Source organism: Neltuma alba, unplaced genomic scaffold (genome assembly GCF_004799145.2).
Source record: "Neltuma alba isolate B1F8T4 unplaced genomic scaffold, ASM479914v2 tig00012152_pilon, whole genome shotgun sequence".
NCBI lineage: Eukaryota > Viridiplantae > Streptophyta > Magnoliopsida > Fabales > Fabaceae > Neltuma > Neltuma alba.
In genome coordinates this window covers 1-7,088 of record NW_021636700.1, presented here as the reverse complement: position 1 = coordinate 7,088, position 7,088 = coordinate 1, and the positions used below count along the sequence as shown (strand labels likewise).

At 40.3% G+C, this 7,088-nt stretch overlaps 1 pseudogene; it reads left to right on the top strand.

Moving 5' to 3' along the window:
* The first annotated feature begins 2,409 nt into the window (after positions 1-2,409).
* Positions 2,410-5,321, top strand: LOC114723731 (BTB/POZ domain-containing protein At1g63850-like; annotated as a pseudogene).
* The last annotated feature ends 1,767 nt before the right edge of the window (positions 5,322-7,088 follow it).

Genomic DNA, 7,088 nt, shown 5'->3' with positions numbered 1-7,088 from the left:
TCACTCCCTCACTTTTTTTTTTGCTACTGAGGAGGGCTAAGGCCCGAAGTGGAAAAGTAGACTAGAGAGTAGGATTAATGGGGTGTTTGGATAACCCCATAATCACTTTTCAGAAGCACTTTTCTGTAAATCGAGACAAACTCCTCTACATATTTATTCATATACCGTAAAAGCATTTCTGAAACCATAGTTTTGTTCTTATCCAAACACCTTTAAATCCCATATATTTATTAAGAAGCGTAGCCCTTAAATTGACCGGACATGAATCTGAATCAAAGTAGCCGGATTTTGAAATTTTTTGCTTAACTGATGCATCAGCTAACATATTCTGTTGTCTACCAATGTGCATAATTTGAAACTCCTGATCGTACGCAAGTAGGCTTGGATTTTTTTTGGGGCAGGATCAATCACTCTTCGACCGTCCCCCATTGGCATTTCCGCATTAATCAATGCCCCCCCCCCCCTTTTTTTTCCTTGGGCCACTTCTTGAAACTTAAAGGGGAAGGCCCGTTCTCCATCTGGCTAGCATGTTCCTTCATAATGGTCTTGGTCAACATCTTTTTTTTTAGCAAAAAAAAAAAAAGTGGGAAATTTCCCACTCTATCGCATTCATGGAAGATTGAAGACAGTATGAACGTACCAACAGAACTTGTTCAATGAAATAGGTTAGTTTCTCGTAACATGCTCAATCAAAGTTTGACTTGTTGAGAGAGAAATATCGCAAGTGTTTTAATAATATTCGAATAAGATTGCTTTCCATATTAAAAACGCCCATGTGTGGCCAAAAAAAAAAAAGACAATATATGCATAGTGACCATTATATGACTTATAAAGATAACAAGAGTTTGTCTGATTAATAAAGAGTCGATTCATAACTCATAAGATTGTGAATTCAAATATCATTGTTGATGTTAGGATCTTTCATGGACAATTTGTAAATATTTTTATAAGCACTATTTGAGTTTGGAGGTATATCTTGATCTAAGAGAAAGACTCAATTTATTTAAACTTCATTTGTAAAAACTATATGACTTATAAAATTTTATTCCAAACACCCCGCTGTGATTTTAGTATTCCACGTATTGATTTTAACGCTCTCAAAAGAGGCAAGCACTGAAAAACCCCGTTTGCATATTATATAAATTATTTTTTTTCGTCATGTACATACTAATAAGTACTACCTTTGATTTTTAATATAAGATATTGTTTTGTTTTATTTTGGTTCTAATTATAAGACCCCAATTCACTTTGTCTATCATATTATGTATTTTTTTCCAAGATAGTCTTTTTAATAATGATAATTTTAGATAATAAACTTGATTAGAAAGAATATTTTAGAAAAGACAATATCTATTTATTACAAAATAACTAACTTAACTTATTTTTTAATCTCTTCAAATTAATCAACTAGTTTTTATAATTAGGACCAGAAGTAGTAGTATTTTTAGAGTTTCATATATGGGTTTTTTTGTCAGAGTTTTCATATATGGGTTAAAGAGAACATTACTCTATTTAGGAACTGCCGCCTCAAAGATGTTGATTTGATTAAATGTGGCACTGCTTATCTTCATGATGGCATCGTCTCTGTTTCAATCCCCCCACCAAAAAAAAAGGCGGGCGTCGTTGTGTGGTATTGAAAAACTGCTATGGTCGGTCTACACACGTGGCATGTCGCGAGTCGTTGATTCAGGGATTTTTTTTCCCCTCTTGCATGAGGTGAGCGGGGATCGCTTGTGTTGGAGCCACATTCTGGAAACATCAGATGAAGAATGTGTTGCTCACGCTCAGGGACTGTGGATGGCTTTTGCACCGAACTCAACAAATGAAGCCTAGCGTTTTATTATGCGTGGCAGTGGAGTGATGCGATGTGGATTGTTGGATCAAAATGACGGCCATGATGAATTTGATTGACAAAATCCATACTCACGGTGAATCCACTGAATTAATCATACTTTTCTGTCTTCATCCTCATTATTTTTAACGCCCTTATCCACTAGGAGTGCAATAAAAGCCTAGATGGGCATTTTTTCCCCTTCACGGAATCATGCTGTTAATCATCATTCGGACTCCCGTGGATAAACATTAGCTTAGGACCCCCAAAAAATGTCTGTCCCCTCTATTTTATTTAAATGTATGAAAAATTAAATTAAACACGATAATGCAATTTATATGTGGATAATTGGAAGTACTGAGAACGGAGAGTGGGATTTTCCATAGCAGCGCAGCCCGCGTTGAAAACACACTCTGGACGTTCCTGCGTTGAATTCCTGGAGAAGGCCAGAGGATTCTTCATTCATATTCCTGTTCCAGCCATTTCATCACCCCTAAACGCCTACCTCTTGATTAACTCTGTATTTCTCTCTCTCTTCAATTGATTGATCGTTGATTTCGTTTTCTTCCCTCTCCCAAATGATCACCGGCGGCCCCAAGAAGAGGCCACGCGCCACCCCCACTCGGCAGAACGTTTCCTGCTGCGCCGTCATTGATAATTCTTCTCCGATGAATCCCTCTGTGTAGTTTCCCAAAACCCCCGTATTCGTAGTTCCCCTGCATTGGCGGGCAGTAGCGCACCACCCCCTTTTTCAATGACTCTTCCACTGCCGACGTCATCCTCCGCCTCTTCGTTGATAGCGGCTCTCCGCTTGGATCTTCATTTTCCTCCGATTTCTGGCTCTGTCGATCCCGCCGTGTCTACCTCCGACCTTCACGTGTACCTCACTCTGACATTCTCCGCCGCTCTAAATACTTCTCGGTCATTCTATCGGATCGATGGAGTGGCCAGTCTCGTCCTCAAGAGTCTGATGGTTTGTTGAAGCTTAATCTCGGGGTCCCACTTGCTTCGGGTGCCATTCAGTCTCATCTCACGGTGCTGGAATTGCTGTACACTAATGATTTCGCTAATACGATCGATAGTGCGTCGACTGCTCTGGATCTTCTTCCAGTTGCCCTAGAATTGCTGTTCGAGGAATGCGTTCGTTCGTGCGTTACTTTCCTGGAAGCAGTGCCTTGGTCCGAAGAGGAAGAGAGGAGAGTGTTGAATTTGATCCCTCTTCTCAGCGAGGAGGAGTCGAAAGAGCTTCTTGCGAGGGTATCTCCTGTGAGGGAGGACTCTTGCGAAGCAATGCTTGAAGGTTTGATTTCGTCGGCTATTTACAATTATCAGAACACGGCATTCGTCAAGCGTTTGTGGCCAAGATTCTGCGGGATTTCTCTCGAGGGAATCGGCCAAGAGAGTGCTGGAGAAGGCGTTCAAGACGTCCTTGCAGACTGCGAAGGAGTGCTTGGAGGAGTATTCCAGTCCCGATTTTAGAGGGGACCATAATGAGACGGAGGCATTACAGAGACTGAATTTGCACAAAGCGTTGACGTCTGGGAGGCATTTGCAATGGTTGTTGGAGAGAATGATTGAGCTGAGGGTGGCTGATGAAGCCGTTAAAGAATGGAGTGAGCAAGCGGCGTTCACAGCTGATTTGCAGAGGGCATTCCGGGATGATGCCTGGAGGAATATTTGTCCCGGGTCTTCCTGCAGTTTTGCTTCGGTGCACTTACAGGTTAGCGAAGGCTGTTTCCGCGGGCGCTATTTTGGCTGCTAGACAGGTAAATGATTCTCAGCCTTGAAACTTTTCATTCGTAGTTTTAATCCTCTTACTCAGTCCGTTACATGGCATGATTTTGAGACCGAATGTTCTATCCTTTTCGGCTGATTAAATTCCTAATGTGATTTTTACTTGCGAGAGTTTATCTGCATTCAAGTCCTTGTTCTCATGCAATGTTTTATCTGTATTAATTATGGACTTTCTTTGTTGCCCCGACATGTGAACCTGTTGGGTCTTATGGAATACGGCCGTGAGCCACTGCCCACTAGTACTGATATGAAGCTGCCAAGCTTATTGGTTAGATATTCTTGAAAGCGCTATTCTGGGATGTTCTTTTAGTACCTCGATGGCGCTGTTCCTTTTCTTTTCTTAAATATCTCTGCATATATTTATGAACCCTTTAATTGATCTAATTCTTCCTACATTTTGGAAGCGGAGTTTCATCTACACGCATTTATTTGGCTATACTGGGGTTTAAGGATTCTTTAAAATCTCAACAACTCGTCTGTATAGGCTATGGATATTGAGTTTTCTATATGTGGAATTGAAACGCCTTATCTCTCTGTTTTTTTTCCCCTCCTTTGAAGAGAGGTGAAAGATGAAATGCCTTGACTCTTGGAGAGTTGGCCTTTACGGACGTGTGTTCCTCTACTGCCTGCACATGGCCATTGGCTATTGTCATGCTGTTAAATGTTGAAAAAATCAATTATTTATGGTCCTCTATGTACTTGGGTTCACTTCTGAAAGCGGTCTGTTGTGGTTGATGCATCAAAACGAATATTCAGAAATGCAAATCAAGTAGGATTCTCTAAAGATTATGGCTTGGTGTCTTTACCCACTGGATACCTGATTTTGTCCATTAACCGTATATTTTGAGAGTCTGATTTTTTTGTGATTTGTGAATGAGTTTGAGACTAGATTTACTTCATTTTGTGTTGCTACCGTCGCAGATTTTTGTTCTTTATTCAGGAATTATAGGCTATTCGGCATACTTGCTGAGTTGTGATAGAGCACAACTTGTGAGTTTGATAGAGCAGCACAACTTGGTTGAGTCACTAGAGTTCGTCTTTCTTGTGTCCATTTTAAGTCTACTGCGGTTCATGTGCCTATGTCTTAAAAAACTATAATATAGTTCGCGTTTAATCTAGACGTCCGAGTGAACTAGAACTTGGCAGTTGTGAGCGCGTTAGAATGCTAATGTCTACATCTGAATGATCTGTTCAGGTAAGAAGGAAGCTTGTGGAAGACTGGCTTCCTGTTCTAGTCGTATGCAAGGACAACGTTTCACCAATGTCGCCCTACAAAGCATTGTATGTGGAGCTGGAGGAATATTCTTGAGCATTATCTCCACACTTCCTATGTCAGATGCCCAAGAATTGTTGCCGCATTGTCTCAGCTTCTCAACCCGAATGTGGAAGATTGTCCTCACCTGGTCACAGCGTTCAATACCTGGTTCCGGCGTGCAGCCCAACCCGTCAAACCCGATTATAATAAGACCTCTGGTGAATGAGTACCTGCGAGCGTGCGTCTTTGTTGCGTACCTTCTGTTCAAGGGATGTGCATATGGACACCGAGTGCTCGGAAGTTGAAGTTTTATCAACTTATGGCGCGTGTATTATACATGTATAGAGAAAAACTAACAGTCACATAGGATAACTCCAAACCCCTTTGAAACTATCCTTTTGAGACTGCATTTGCATGTTTCTCACTGTTTTCCCTTATCAAGCTGATCTGTCCGTTTTCCGGTGGGTGTATAGCTAATAAGTTGTTGGCGCTTTTGGTTCGGCTGGGAGAACTATTGTCTTGATTAAACTCGGACCCATACTTATAGATCCGTTTTTCGTTCCTTCTCTGCATAAAACTTATGAAGGATAGTAATCATATGGATAGAAGAGGTATGGCAAGAAGCATAAAATTTATGTAGTATACACTAAAATATTTCTAGCTATTTGTATTTATAAAGGAATTGTCAGATGGAATTCAAGCTGCCAAATAAATAAAGACTAAGTAAAGCATGAAGGAGTACATAAATGTAGCGATAAATATTCTTATAAATTTGATGCTTTTATCTTTAAAAGACGTAACCTTCAAGGAGTCGGCTGCCATGGAAATGATAAAGGCATTAGTTTAGCTAGTTTAATGAATATTAAATTGTATCCGTACTAATAATAAAAACGCTTATTTTGGATTTGGTGCAAGTCAATGCTCCATGGCTCCCATTAAAATGTCCTTAAAATGAGCGGAAGGGACAGTGAAGAGGAAGACGGGCGGAAAAAGAAAAGCGCATCCAGAATGGTTTCTTCTATATTTTCTAAGCTGGATCCACCTTGCACTCTTCACTCATCCTAACTCCTAAGATTAGTCCCTCACGTTCCACACATTCTTTTGAGATACTTTTATACTAATTTATGCCAAAGATAACCACTTTCCCGCATCTACCCCGTAATTCTCCCTCTTAAATTTTGCCAACTTCGTTCTTTTGCTTTCCGAGTTGGAGTGTTGCTCCGACTTAAACAGCATGCTAGACTGCTAATTCTCTACGGCTCGATATTGATGCGGGGAAACTCGGAATTTTGCCAACAATTTATGAATCAATTCACCGAATACTTCATCATATAAAGCATCAAAATTCAAAAATCATATCAAGCGTCAATATCTTCCATGCATATCATAAAGTTCCTATGAACAGGCCTTCAACTTCGAGCACTCAAAAATTTAAGACATCCACAACAAACGTTACCCACAGGTTAATGCAAGGAGAAGCGTGTATCAAGAACATATCACCTACACGGAGATGGAATTGAACTTACACTATGTCTGATGCAAGCAAAAACAGAAACAAAACATTATTCTGTAAAAAGCAAAAAAAAAAAAAAAAAAAAAAAAAGAACTCAGTTGAGCAAACCATTCTTGTGTTTCCTTTAGATGAAGGAGGGGGAGAGTGCCAAAAGAGAGAGAGAGTAATTACAAGAGGCGTCTTCTGAGTGGCGAGTGGTTCCTTGGTAAGTTTTAATGAGCAGTCCAACGCAATACCAATCCCGAGGCACACACTGAGGCCAATACCCACACCAACCCTCACACCCAGCATTGAACCATGAAAGTTCCCCATCTTCTAATCCTCTTGATACCCTGTTCTTGTGTATAGGACATTGTATTCCTCATCTTCTGGTTTCTGCTCTAAATAATCTGGGCCCTGCACATTGCCATCTCACGTTGAAGCATGTGTTCTTCTTGTTGTAAAAAACAAACATGATCTTCAAATTCTGACTATGTCTATTAAACCATTTTTTTTTCATTGGATTGGATGGATTATAGGTTACGGATCTGATCAGAGGAGCAGGTTTTATGGCCACTCAGCATATACACCAAACGGACCAAATTGACTTTGCTCATTGCGCTCTAGTTGGTAAATTGTATTTGCCGGGGGATAAAAAAAATTCCTAGTTATAGATGTCCGATGCTTGTCAAAGGAAGAAATTTCAACTTCCATTG